Consider the following 15,326-nt stretch of genomic DNA (forward strand, 5'->3'; position numbering starts at 1 on the left):
CACTGGCAGATGTAAACCTACAATTGAAGTATGCTGCTCTATCTAGACAAAACACACAAATCTTGGGGAATGCTCATTGCTAGAACTAAATTATATAATTACTTAATCTCTGTGCCTGTCGCTATGTCTCTTCCTAAATATTCTTGCCAATTTTTCTATTTTTTATTAAAATCTATTCTTTTAATCTTTTCAATGTGTTTTTAACTTATATTTTGTTAATTTTTGTTAATATTTACTAATATCTTGAAGCTAGTTTTTATTAATTGCTTTTTGAAGCTTATTTAATCATACTTCAGGGTTTTTTTACCTTTTCCTTTTTATTTTCTTCTGAAAGTCAAATCAGTTATAATTTTTATCTTTATTTTCTCTTTTAGCCAAGAATTACTATTTCTACAAATGGCTAGATGGATGTATTCATTTTTACACTCTCCTAGTATTTAGGTTTTTTTTTAATGTTGTAGCATTATAGTCAATATATTTTTGTAGTTTCTTCCATTTATTTTATTAATGTATTTATTTAAATTCAAGTTAGTTAACATACGATGTAGTATTGGCTTCAGGAGTAGAACCCAGTGATTCACACTTCATATGACACCTAGTGCTCATCCCAACAAATGCCCTCCTTAATGCCCATCACCCATTTAGCCCATCCTCAACCCACCTCCCCTCCAGCAACCCTGTTTGTTCTCTGTATTTAAAAGTCTCTTATGGTTTGCCTCCCTCTCTGTTTTTGTCTTATTTTTCCTTCCCTTCTCCTATGTTTATTTGTTTGGTTTCTTAAATTCCACATATGAGTGAAACCACATGGTATTTGTTTTTCTCTGACTTATTTTGCTTAGCATAATACACTCTAGTTCCATCCACATTGTTGCAAATGGCAAGATTTGATTCTTTTTGATCGCCAAGTAGTATTCCATTGTATGTATGTATGTATCTTCTCTATGCATTCATCTGTGGATGGACATTTGGGGTCTTTCCATACTTTGGCTATTGTGGATAGCGCTGCTTTATAAACATTGGGTGGGGTATGTGTGTCCCTTCAAATCAGCGTTTTTGATTCCTTTGGATAAATACCTAATAGTGCAATTGCTGGGTCATAGGGTAGTTCTATTTTTAATTTTTCGAGGAACCTCCATGCTGTTTTCCAGAGTGGACTTCCAGTTTAATTCATAAAGTTTAGTTTTGAATCTAATCAAGCTCTGAATTTTCATGTATATCTTTTTTTTTTTTTTAGTTTATTTATTTTGAGAGAGAATAGGGGAGGGTCAGAGAGACAGTGAGAGAGAGAATCCCAAGCAGGCTCCACACTGTCAGTGCAGAGCCCAATACAGGGCTTGAACTCACAAAATGAGATTATGACCTGAGCTGAAACTGAGAGTCAGATGCTTAACTGACTGAGCCACCCAGGCACCCCAGTTTTCATGAGTATCTTAAAAAGCAAGTATGTAACATGAGTATGTGTATTTTAACAATATTATACCAAAATTAACACAAAAGGTTATAAATGTTGATGTTTTCCTATATCGTTACCTTATTCTCCTGTTGTTTTGTATTAATTTCATATTTATTTCTATGTTAACATGTGAAATTAGATTTGTAATGTAAATATAGATACAAGTAATATTAACAGAATAAGCACCATTGTACTCACCCCAGAAGAAGTAGTAAGCCTTAATTATTTTTAAAAACTTAGCACTTCCATTTCTGTAAGTGAAATAGTCAATAAATTTATGATCATGTTAAGAAACATTTCTCCATGTATTGCCATCAAATTTTGCTTAATACATTTCAAGGCTATTTTATTTAGATCTATAGAAATTAATAAAATTTCTTCTTGATGGGTTTTCTCTTTTAAAACCATTGAGCAACCCCAGGTCCCATTCAGTGCTTCTAATTAGTCCGTTCTCAATACTGTTTGCATTTGCCTTTTTTGGTAGTATTTGCTATACTCACTTTTTCATTTTCATCTTGATATTCTTGTTTTGTGAATAGAGCATCCTATTCAAGTACTGGAAGCCACAGTCAGAACAATTAGGTAAGAAAGATAAATAAATACAAAGCATCTAAATTGGAAAGGAATAAGTGAAACCATCTCTATTTACAGACATCATTTTATATATAGAAAATCCAAGTGAACTCAAACTGATAAAGCTAGTCAACAAATTGAGCAAAGTTATAAAGTACAAGATCAACAAACAAAAATCTGAGAAAATAGAGAATTCTGTTTTCTTTAAAAAAATTTTTTTTTCAACGTTTATTTATTTTTGGGACAGAGAGAGACAGAGCATGAACGGGGGAGGGGCAGAGAGAGAGGGAGACACAGAATCGGAAACAGGCTCCAGGCTCTGAGCCATCAGCCCAGAGCCCGACACGGGGCTCGAACTCGCGGACCGCGAGATCATGACCTGGCTGAAGTCGGACGCTTAACCGACTGTGCCACCCAGGCGCCCCTGAGAATTCTGTTTTCTTGAGGGATCTTGGCTGATGGGTTGCCACTGAGTAATGAATTGGGTGACCATGGAGGTATGAGTACTATATACCCTTTAACTCAAAGTTTCTCAGATTTGGCCAATGGGAGCCCCTTCAAGCTGGCCTCTTGTGTCTTTCTGACATGTCTCCATTCATTAAGCATCTCCTTAATTTCTGACAGATAGTAAAGGCTCATTTTGTACTTTCTCAGCCCCGGCCCTGGAATTCACCATTTCTCTAAGAAATTATAGTTGCTTTCAGTGGAGAATGATATTTAGGAACCAAGACCTAGGTAATAGGTGTGCTCATTGGTCTTAGACCATCTCTGCTGACAGAGCTAGGAAATTTACGTGTGTGTGTGTGTGTGTGTGTGTACACAAATACCTGTTTATATCTGAAAAAAAAAATCAGTTCATATGGATACTTCCAATTTCAATCCAACATCACAATGTTTATTCTAACCTTCCTTTCCACATCTGTAACTCCCTTTTCTTTCTTTTTTAACGTTTGTTTATTTTTGAGAGAGACAGCATGAGCGGGGGAGGGGTAGGGAGAGGGGGAGACACAGAATCTGAAGCAGGTTCCAGGGTCCTAGCTGTCAACACAGAGCCCAATGCAGGACTCAAACCCACAAACCATGAGATCATGACCTGAACCGAAGTTGGATGCTTAACCGACTGAGCCACCCAGGTGCCCCTGTAACTCCATTTTCTTATAGTGAAAAACCTGGTTCTCATTATCCATCATATATTTACTTATTTGCTCATTCTTGGAATACATATTAAGTAGTTTCAGAATTGCTAATGCATACAATTGTGATAAGCATACCTACTCATTGGAGTTCATTATTTTTGTAGATCTTTTTGTCTTTGGCCTGAGGACAAATTACTTACTACATTTGAATTACTTGGGTTAGTTCTTTTTCCACCCTTCACTGTGGTTATGTTATTCATTTGATTTCTGTTTGTGTTTAGTTTTAGGGTTCTCTTCATCTTTGCTGTTGTGAACACATTTAGGGTGTCTCCCATGATTCTCACTCCTAATAACCACACTGTTGAGTAATCCCCTCCCCTTGAGTGTGGGTGGGACTATGAGCAGCTTCTAACCAAAAGAATATGGTAAAGATTATGGGATATCACTCTTGTTTTTATGTTAAATTGTATGGCAAAAGTGAAGGGATTTTGCAAGTGTAATTAAGGTTCCTAATCAGTTGACTATGTAGGAGAAAGGGAAATTATACTAGGTGGCTCACCTAATCTGGTAAACACTTTAAGAGGGCCTCAGTCAGGGCACCTGGTGTCTCAATCAGTTAATCGTCCAACTTCTGGCTCAGGTCATAATCTCATTGTACATGAGTTCAAGCCCCACTTTGCTGACAATGCAGAGCCTGCTTGGGATTCTCCCCCTCTCTCTACCCCTTCCCCACTCACTCTTTCTCTCTTTCTTAATAAATAAAAACTTAAAGAAAAGAGCCCTGAGTTGGGCTCTGTGCTGACAGTGTGGAGCCTGCTTGGGATTCTCTCTCTCCCTTTTTTCTGTCCCTTCCCCCACTCTCTCTCAAAATAAATAAGCATTTAAAAATTAAAAAAAAAGACTCTGAGAATCAAAGATTTTCTCCTTATTGCTAGCTCTGAAGAAACAAACTGCCATAAATTATTTTTTCTTTTCTATTCTTTTTAAAAGTAGGTTTCACATCCAGCACAGAGCCCAATGTGGGGCTTGAACTCACGACCCTGAGATCAACACCTGAGCTGAGATCGAGTCAGATGCTTAACCGACCGAGCCACACAGGCACTCCAAACAGACTGCCCTGAATTCTATAGTCACAAAGAAACTATTTCTGCCAACTACCTAAAAGAGCTTGGAAGCTAACCCTTTACTTGTCAAGTCTACTGATGAGACTGCAGCCCACCTGACAGCTTAACTTCAGCTTTGTAAGACCCTGAGTAGAAGAGCCAGCTAAGCCCAGATTCCTGACCCACAGAAATTGAGATAATAAATGGGTCTGTAGTAATTGGTTGTATAAGAACAGAAAACTAATATTTGTTAATTTTATCTACTCTTTTAATATGTGAAACACTAACATTTCTAAAAGTCTAAACTACCCAAAACAGTTCACTCAGGGAAGTATAACTCCCTCAATCACTTCTATTCTCTCCCCTCCCCATATGCTCTTCCCCTTCTGGATTTGGACTCAAGGCATCAGAATGTCTGGCTGTGGGCTGATGTGCCAAAGCCAACAAGAAATAGATACTGCAAGAATTAGGTTCTCTCAGCCAACATGCAGAAGCTGCAATGAAAATTAGGTTAAAAAAAGCTGGAAGGCTCTTGAGAGAAGAAGAAAGTCATATAAATTCCTTGTGATACATCAAAATACAGGTAAATGAATATGCATTTAAATATTTTAGGATAGGGGCGCCTGGGTGGCACAGTCGGTTAAGCGTCCAACTTCGGCCAGGTCACGATCTCACGGTCTGGGAGTTCAAGCCCCGCGTCAGGCTCTGGGCTGATGGCTCAGAGCCTGGAGCCTGTTTCCGATTCTGTGTCTCCCTCTCTCTCTGCCCCTCCCCTGTTCATGCTCTGTCTCTGTCCCAAAAATAAATAAACGTTGAAAACAAAATTTAAATATTTTAGGATAAAACTCAAATGGTTTTGGCATGTATCATTTTTTTCATGATTTCACACTAAAGCCAAATTTTTGCAATTACTCAACCAACTGCATTTGATAAAAGGTATCTACTATGAAAATAAATGACATAAAATACTTTTGATATAATCATTCAGCTGCTAAGCTAACTGAACGTTTTGCCAAGTGGAGAAATAAATACCTTTATTGTAAAAGCCACTTCCACTTGGGCATTATATAACTTCCAGCTAAAAGCATCTTAATTGAAATTCCCACATTCTTACTCCAACTGCCAACCTTTCCACTGAGCTACATCCACGTCTAAATGCCTACTTGATATCACCTCTTTAACATTCAACAAGTATCTCAAACTTAACATGACCTCACCCTACATAGTCACTGTTTACCATCTTAGTAAATGAAACTACCATTCATGTAGATGTTCAGGATGAAAATTTAAGCATTGCATTTAACTTCTTTCCTTCCTATTCACATCCAAGCATCAGCCAGCCACTCCTGTTACTTCTACACTCAAATTGTATCATTTTGACCATTTTTCATTGCCTCCAACATTTACTTCCCTAATTCAAAGCACCCTATCTTAACAAAATCAGTGGTGTCCAAACAGATTGTAGAGGAAGCAAATCTGCCACTGACATTTAGAGACCTGGGTCAACATACAAGTAGAAGTCGCCAGCCAGCTCCCTTCTCTTAACCATCTCCACTTTTGTCCCACACCAAAAAGGGGCCTCATGTTCACATTTGTGGGCACTCCAGATTGTTTGTCTAAGCTGTCTAGTCTCACCATGTAGCTACCACTTGGCCACCTTGTGCACATAGGCAGCACATTGACCTTCCAGAGGACAGATGGAGGGAGGGAGCTTTGGACACAGAAGAGGCACAGACTCTGGTAGCAGCCTTGAAGCTACTTGAGTGGAAAATTCGCAGATACCCTGAGCATGGTCTAAAGGAGGTTTCACGCTCTGGACACGAATGTGTCTTTGCATCTCGATTTCTCACCAGGAAGGAAAGGGGCTTGGCCAAATGAGGGCCAAACTGTGACCCTTTGTATGTTTAATAATTATTAAAATGTAAAATATATTTGTTACTAGATACTGATAATTGTATTAACCGAATCTTTAAAAATCATTTTGACACTTATAGAGTGTTTTGGTCACAGGGAAAAATTAAAATTTCATTTTTGCTGCAGAGAAGTAAATCAAGATGATTAGTAAAAGATTTTTAAGGATAGGCAATTACTGCATTAAGACAAAATTCAGTGATGAAAGTTGAATGGAAATGATTTCAAGACAAAGGCACAGTGCACACTTTCCAAACGTTAAAAAAGCTTATGTATGTTTAATTGATATTGGTATAGAAAATATGCTACAATGGTATCTTTGAATCATTTAAACTTATAAAGAAAATACTGTAGATGTCAATAATGTAAAAGGGGATACATTAGTTTTTGAAACTGTTGTAAGGGGAAGGTAGCAAAACATTTGAAAGACCACTACTCTGATAAAAGAAGATCAGGTTTAGTAAATGATGTATCAAGGTGTACCATCACAGACACGTGATGCTAAAGAGAAGTAAATGAGGTTGACTCCTATCTCATACCAGCTATCTCAACTTTTACAAGTTGTCACACTCCTGAGTCCCCCAACTGAAAAATTGCATAGGAATATTTATTTGTACTATTGTGAAGAACAAATGAAATAACATTTATAAAGGAAATTGCACAGTGTTTGGATCTTAGACATTCCCCAGAAGTCAGCCATGGGTTTTTTATTTATCTGGATTTGACATTCATGAATTATGGTGTGAGAAGATTCTTCACTAGCATTAATAGTAGGGTCTGGATTCTTTACAAATGCCCCAATAAGCAGTGCTAAGTAAGCCCTGGTAAAATTGTGCTTTATCCGTCCCTAGGCAGGATTAGAGAAAAACATTCTAGTGTAAAGAATATGGGTGGTCCCTCACGCCAGTCAGAGTGGCCAAAATGAACAAATCAGGAGACTACAGATGCTGGCGAGGATGTGGAGAAACGGGAACCCTCTTGCACTGTTGGTGGGAATGCAAACTGGTGCAGCCACTCTGGAAAACAGTGTGGAGGTTCCCCAAAAAATTAAAAATAGACCTACCCAAAAAATTAAAAATAGACCTGACCCAGCTGTAGCACGGCTAGGAATTTACCCAAGGGATACAGGAGTACTGATGCATAGGGGCACTTGTACCCCAATGTTTATAGCAGCACTCTCAACAATAGCCAAATTATGGAAAGAGCCTAAATGTCCATCAACTGATGAATGGATAAAGAAATTGTGGTTTATATACACAATGGAGTACTACGTGGCAATGAGAAAGGATGAAATACGGCCCTTTGTAGCAACGTGGATGGAACTGGAGAATGTGATGCTAAGTGAAATAAGCCATACAGAGAAAGACAGATACCATATGTGTTCACTCTTATGTGGATCCTGAGAAACTTAACAGAAACCCATGGGGGAGGGGAAGGGAAAAAAAAAAGAAGTTAGAGTGGGAGAGAGCCAAAGCATAAGAGACTCTTAAAAACTGAGAACAAACTGAGGGTTGATGGGGGGTGGGAGGGAGGGAAGGGTAGGTGATGGGCATTGAAGAGGGCATCTTTTGGGATGAGCACTGGGTGTTGTATGGAAACCAATTTGACAATAAATTTCATATATTAAAAAAAAAAGAATATGGGTGGTCAATCAAAATAACTAACACAAGAAATCTTTCTTGGCTTCTTCATTCTAAATTTGATTTTATTCTCAATTCAGAATGACTGCCTTCAAATAAGAAAAAGCTAAAAAAAGAAAAAAACCTAAACACATCAAAGAGGGGCAGCTGTCTGGCTCAGTAGGTAGAGCATGCAACTCTTGATCTTGGGGTCATGAGTTCAAGCCTCACACTGGGGTTTAAAAATTTTTTTTTAATTAAAAAAAAAAAACACATGAATGATACAGAACAAATTGGTGGTTGCCAGAGGCGGGGTATGCAATCTAGGTGAAATGGGTGAAGGGGCACCTGGCTGGCTCAGTTGGAGAAGCACGCAGATCTTGATTTCGGGTCATAAGTTAGAACCCCATGTGGTTTAGATATTACTTAAGTAAAACTTAAAAAGAAATAGGTGAAGGGGGTCAAAAGGTACAAACTTCCAATTATAAAATAAATAAATCATGGGGATGTAATGTACCGCATGGTGACTATAGTTAATACTGTATTGCATATTTGAAAGTTGCTAAGAGTTAAAAAGTTCTTATCACAAGAAAAAAAACTTTTGTAACCATGTATAGTGATGGATGTTGACTAGACTTATTGTGGTGATCATTTCACAATATATACAAATATTGAATCATTATGTTGTACACCTGAAAATGATATTATATATCAATTATATCTCAAAAAAGAAATAACTAATATAATCTAAGTTTATTTTAAAAAATCACATACCATGAATTTCACACTTATTAGGATATTGTGAACTGTTAAGTCATGGGGGCAATTAGTGGTTCACCATGAAATATTTATATTAGATGACACAAAGTTAGAAAATGTATAAATCAATATTTATTATCAAAATCACAACAAAATAGGTAAAAACATGAGTTCATCCAAATAGCTACATGTTATATACTGATAGCTATTTCAGAATTTGAATTGCTTTGTTATTAAGATACTATTACTAAATATGCACCATTTTTTTGTTATTTAATAGGATTCCTTTATAAGGAAGTAGTGACAATGTTAAGAAAGTTTCTAAGAAGAAAAAGTAACATGAAAAATTATATGAATTAATTTATTTTCCAGAAAATTTAAAAAGGATCATAGACTGATCATTTCCCTGTCATAGTTTTGGCTTCAAGCATGCCTTTCTCTATTCTGAGATGCTGGAGCTGGGACTTTGACAAAGATGTCCCAGTCTCCCTTGCTACTGTTATAGTTTGCCAATGGAGGCATTAAAGGGAGACTGGAAGGCTCAGTAGGGAGAAGAAAAGGGGAAAGCGAGAAGGAATTCACTTCTGTTTTCCAGTTCTTTCAGTATCTCTAGCAGTAGAGGAGAGCTATAGCTTGCCTGCAAATTCTTTTTGCTTTCTCAGCACCAGACTGCTAAACCCAGTTAACAGCCATGTTAACAGACTCCTCTTCCAAACTCTTAGGTTCTGGTAAATCCTTCCTCTCTCCTTTGTTCCCTAAGCTCTATGGTGTTAGCTGTTTCTTGAAGTTACAAATCTGTCCCCTTTTTGCTCTTTCAGTCATCCAACATTGTATAATCAATTTCCTGTAATTAAATATTGTTTGAAATTACCAGTATAGTTCTTTTTTTTTACTATATCCTGATGGACATAGTCCTAACCACAATTTGTTTTAGCAGTACAACTGCTTACTTGTGGGAATACTTTGAGGACCACTGTCCTACACTACTGGAGATGACTAGAGTCAAACCAGTGTTGGACTTGGTGGTATGACATAAGAAAAATAAATAAGGGACAAAAAGTCTTCCTATGATCAATTACTGACATTTGAAGAGATAGTCGTACACAAACTTCCTCTTTTAAAAAAAATTGTTTTTAATGCTTATTTTTTGAGACACACACACACACACACACACACACGCACAGAGTGCGAGTGGGGGAGGGGCTGAGAGAGACTGGGAGACACAGAATCCAAAGCAGGCTCCAGGTTCTGAGATGTCAGCACAGAGGCCGACATGGGGCTTGAACTAAAGAACCGCGAGGGGCGCCTGGGTGGTGCAGTCGGTTAAGCATCCGACTTCAGCCAGGTCACGATCTCGCGGTCCCTGAGTTCGAGCCCCGCGTCAGGCTCTGGGCTGATGGCTCAGAGCCTGGAGCCTGTTTCCGATTCTGTGTCTCCCTCTCTCTCTGCCCCTCCCCCGTTCATGCTCTGTCTCTCTCTGTCCCAAAAATAAATAAACGTTGAAAAAAAAAATTAAAAAAAAAAAAAAAAAAAAAAAGAACCGCAAGATCATGACCTAGGCCAAAGTCTGATGTTTAACTGACTGAGCCACACAGGTGCCCTCAAAGTTTCTCTTGAAGGTATATTATGCCAGTCAAGAATGGAGTATCTTAAATTTCTAGCATTTAGTATGAAATGTCCAAGATGATCTCTATCCTGCACTGATAATCAGATCCAGGGAAGAGCTGTTTGATGTATTGGTCAAGTAGCCAATCACAGTTATCCAAAGAACACTTACCTAGTACATTCCCCACTGAAGCAACCCAATTATTAAATGTTCTAGAGCCTTAAAAAAAAAAGGGGGGCTTGACTTCTTCTGAAAGTAACAGTGCCCAATTTCACATTATAAACAGCAAATCGCTCAACCCTACTAGCCACACTCCTTTTGTCCAACTCTCCAGCCTTAGCTATTAGAGGTTTCTTGATGGGATGGGGATCGGAGGATTTATTCTCCAAAGATTGGTTCTCATTTCAGGAACTTCCCCCCTTGTTTCCACATACCTCTATTTACCAAGATCTTGACTTGGGTGCACCTTCCAGATCTTCCAGGGTCTGGGGGTGGGGAAGAATGCTGCTTTGTTCAGAATTTTGACTGTTGGAGCACCTGGGTGGCTCAGTTGCTGAAGCGTCTGACTTCGGCTCAGGTCGTGATCTCAGGGTTTGTGAGTTCAAGCCCCGCGTGGGGCTCTGTGCTGACAGCTCAGAGCCTGGAGCCTGCTTCGGATTCTGTGTCTCCTTCTCTCTCTGCCCCTCCCCCACTTGTGCTCTGTCTCTCTCTGTCTCTTAAAAATAAGTAAATGTAAAAAAAAAAAAAGAAAAGAAAAAAATATATTGACTGTCAAATACTCCCTCCTTGACCAAATTTTAGTTAGGCTCCTCTGGACTCTCTTCTCAACTAGGATTCAACTTTTGGCTTCAGTGTTTGTCTTTGCATTACCCAGTTTTAGCAAGAATTCTGTCAACTCAGTTTAGCCAGAGCTCTTGATATCTCATTACTCTTAATGTCTAATTAAAGTCTTCATCCACCCGGGCGATATCTGATATCAAGAACTCTCTTGGTCAGTCCAGCAAGAATTTCCCCTTACCTTTGATGTCTCCTCTTAATTTTCCATCCACTGACTTCCCCCCACTCCCACCAACTTGCTATTACATATAAACCCTATTTGTTCTTTCTGTATTTGGAACTGAGCCTGGTTCTATGCTGAAGTTTCTTCTCCCCTATTGCAGTGTTCCTGAATAAAATCTATTTTTGAACTTCTTTAACTACTGTTCAGTTTTGGTTTTCTTTATCATCACTCAGGGCCTCGCTTTCTTGTCTTCCTGACTGTGGATGGTTTTCTTGAAGCTGGACCCTAATTGAAGTTGCAAGGTAAAAAGGTGGAAGCAGCATCAGGAGAACCCCCAGAGCTACTGGCTATCACATTATAAAGGGCTCTGGTGCAAATGAGCGTCTCCCTAACAAACGGAATGTAATCACCCTTCTGTGGTATCACGTGAGGTCCTAGTAGAAAAGGGATATAAACATGAAGGTAGCAGCGACCCGGCCCATGGCCAGGGATGAAGGGTGGCGTGGGGGGCTGGGAGAACAGTTAGATCTGGAGACAGTCACACACAAAGGCACACAAAGAAACCTCTTCCACAGGCTCCACACTAAAAGCCAGCCCAGAAACGAATAAAGCTCCACCTCTGGTCACAGGTAAACTCCTTCGACCTCTGGGGTAAGAACACAAAGAAAGGCTCGTCCATTTCAGGCACAGTCCCTCTCACAAACCCACAGGCACCCGCACATTCTCGGCGTCACACATCGACCCACAATCACGGGACGTGATTTTAAATACAGAAGCTGACTGCGCTGACAGAAGGCTTCGCCCCGTGGTGCACAAGCACAAAAGTGTGCAGCGACGGTCACACAGAAATCGCCACATCTGAGAATTCAGTAACGATCACGGACGTGCGCAAATTCACGGTTTCCTCACGCACAGCCGCCCACAGTCACTTGCGTGCCCAAGATCCGCCAGGGTGGCACACAGTTCTCGGGTCAAGACTCCCACGGCTGCGGCCACCTGCGCAGGCGCGGAGTAGAGGCGGGCCTTGGGGCCCTCTGGGAAATGTAGTTCAGCAAATGAAGGCCGCGGCGCAAAGCTCTCTGGGGCTGGTGGTTCGAAGGGTCCTAAGGAAAAGCTGAGCTGCGTCCAGTCCAGCTGGATGTTTCCCCAGAGGAGCTCGGGGTCCCGCACGGCTCAGTCCCTGCTCCGCTTCGCTCCGCGGGGCATTCTGGGAGGGGACGTCGTGGGTCTCGGGTCGCTGGGCGGGTTTCCAGAGCCCGCGGCGCCGGGAGGTGAGTTGGGCCTGGCTGAGCGCGGGAGCCAGAGGTCAGGGCCGGGCTTGAGGTGGACCGTAAGGGACCGGGATGGGGCCAGGGGGGTGCCCTCGGGGGTTCCTGTATAACTGTGTGAGAGGTCGCGATGTGACAGAGTGTGATCTTGTGTGGCACCGTGTGTGTGATTATGAAAGATTATATGTCTCAGGTATAAAACTGTGTGTGTGTCTGTGCGTGTGTCTGTTTCTGCAGGTGTAACTACGTGTTACTGTATATGAGTTTGTGAGAAACAGCGGGTGTGACATTGTGTCGCTGTATGAATATGTGTGATTATGTTTGACTACTTATCAGAGGTGTGATATAGGCTCTTGTCTCTATATGACACATGTAACAGTGTTTGAATGTGTGTGACAGCAGGTGTGATTGCGAACCCATGACCATCTTTCTCTGCAGGTATAAATTTGTATGAGTAACGGTGACCGGATGTGTGACCTTGTGTCCTAAGTCACTGCGAGATTGCGTGGGACTGTCTGTCGGAGTAACTGTGTGTCATCATCTCTGTCTTTGGGTTAATGCCACTGTGTATGTGTTTGACATTACAGGTGAGCTTGTGTGACCATGTGTAGTGTATGTGTGTGACTGGGTGAGAATTTGTATGTGTACGTGAGACTGAAGGCTTGATTGTGTGGGACCTAGTGTGTGATTGTGGGCACAGAGAGATTAAAATTACTTGCCCAAGTTCAGACAGTTAATAAGTGACAGAACAGGGTCTTGAACCTAGGCAGAGTCCTTGCTTTTAATTACTAAACTCTCTTGGTCTTTCCCATACCGTGAGAGTGAAAACTGGGGGCCTTGGATTCTGAGGGTGTTGGAGAGGATTGTCCCTGGTCTTGGACGAGGAACTGTCAGGATACGGCAACTTAATGTGGGTCTCGTCCTTCAGTCCCCTTGTGAGTCACAGAACCCAGTCTAAAGACATTGTAGTGAGACCATCCTCAAACTGACTGCTCTGGGGATGGAAAGCTCAGTCTGAAAGCCGGGTCTGCCTCACCTTAGGCCATGCAGTTTCAGATTTTAGCTTTGTCTCTGTCAAAACTCTTCCACATTCGGTGCTGAGAGAGGCCAATCCATGGCTCTTTTTCTGATATACCAAGTTAGCTAAATTTTGCTTCTGACTTTCTTAGTTAATAAAGAAAAATGGTCTCATTTCCTTTCCAAACAAAGGTAGCACTTCTTTACACCAGCAGTTGGCAGTGAGACAGTGAGGAAAGAAAGGTTCTGAGAGATGGAGTAACTTGCCCAAGGTCATGCAGCCAATGAATGAAGGAGTGGAGTCACCATGCGCCTGGGGGCTATATGAAGCCCAAGGCTTTAACATCACCTTCTTTTGGAGACTGATGGCTTATCTCAAACTTTGGAAATATTACCCCAAGTGATGCACCACTCTTTGCAGACAGAAATATAAAAGACATTTTTTGGGGGCGCCTGAGTGGCTCAACACTTGAGCTTCTGACTCTTGATTTCAGCACAGGTAATGATCCCAGGGTCCCCGGATCAAGCCCCATGTTGGGCTCTGTGCTGAGTGTCGAGCCTGCTTAAGATTCCCTCTCTCTCTCTCTCTCTCTCTCTCTCTCTCTCTCCCCCCCCCGCCCCTCTCCCCTGCTTGCGCTTTCTTTCTCTCTCTCTCTCTATAAAACAATAATAAAAAAGTAAAAGACATTTCTTTTATGCAGATGCTATGTAGGGGCTCCCAGATGCAGAGAAAGCTTCATTGATTCTCCTTTCAGGTTGCAAAAGCTTTTATGGACGATTTCAAGCTGTGTTGCACTAAGGAAATAACTTTCTCAGAGACTGATTGGCCAGTGCAGAGTAGCCCAGATTTAGGAGGTCGTATATCCTGAATTCTAGGTCAAACATGACTATCCTCATTTTCAGATTGAAGAAATGTTGGCTCTGAGAGAACAACGAATATTTCAGGCTGTGCAATTTGTAATTGGTTTGTATTAAAATTTAGCAATGCCTGCCTTAAGCTCTATTTCTGTGAAGTAATAAAGGTAATACCTGCATCTCTGAAAATGCCTCTCTAGTAGATATATGGCTTTGATTCCCCAGGTTATGTTAAATAATTCCCATTCAGACGTTGTAGGCTCTTGAAAGAGGACCAGTTTTGAGTCTCGTTGCAGTTGATTCTTATGACTTTGAGTTGGTTGCTTTAGCTTTTGGAACCTTAGTTTTACTTGTTGGCAAGATAAGGATAATAATATTTACCTTTGCGTTTTGTGAAGAATAAAGAAAAATTGTGCCTGGGTGGCTCAATCAGTTGAGCACATCTGACTGTTGGTTTCAGCTCAGGTCATGATCTCAGGGGTCGCTGACAGCGCAGAGCCTGCTTGGGATTCTCTCTTTCCTTCTCCCTCTGCCCCTTCTCTGCTCAGGTGCGCGCGTGCTCTCTCAAATAAATGTTAAAAAAAAAGATAATGACATGTACATCATGTGTAACATCGCTATTTATATTACAGGAGGCCCAGTAGGATTGATTTATTCATTTAATAAATATTTTTTAAGCTTTTATTTTGAGAGAGAGAGAGAGAGAGAGAGAGAGAATGGGGGAAGGAGGGGCGGAAAGAGATGGAGAGAGAGAATCACAAGCAAGCTCCATGCTGTCAGTTGGGAACCCAATGCAGGGCTTGATCCCACGAACCGTGAAATCGTGACCTGAACCAAAATCAAGAGTTGGATGCTTAACCCTACTGAGCCACTCAGGCGCCTCCATTTAACAAATAATTTTTGAGTGCCTGCAAAGGTTCTGGCATTATTCTAACACTAGAGATACAATCAGTGAACCAAACAAATCCTAGTTCTATTAGATCCCACACTGTTTGGGGAGACAACAATAAACAGAGAAAAAAAGTA

General features: G+C 40.7%; 1 protein-coding gene across 1 annotated transcript in view; it reads left to right on the forward strand.

Annotated features, from left to right (window-relative positions):
* The first annotated feature begins 12,199 nt into the window (after nt 1-12,199).
* The window catches only part of ZNF527 (zinc finger protein 527), a 32,553-nt gene continuing 29,426 nt past the window's right edge, over nt 12,200-15,326 (forward strand). The window contains exon 1 of the mRNA XM_043600637.1: nt 12,200-12,431. The gene's annotated coding sequence lies outside the window, so the exon portion shown is untranslated. The remainder of the gene's footprint in view (nt 12,432-15,326) is intronic.

Source organism: Prionailurus bengalensis, chromosome E2 (assembly GCF_016509475.1).
Source record: "Prionailurus bengalensis isolate Pbe53 chromosome E2, Fcat_Pben_1.1_paternal_pri, whole genome shotgun sequence".
Taxonomy (NCBI): Eukaryota; Metazoa; Chordata; class Mammalia; order Carnivora; family Felidae; genus Prionailurus; species Prionailurus bengalensis.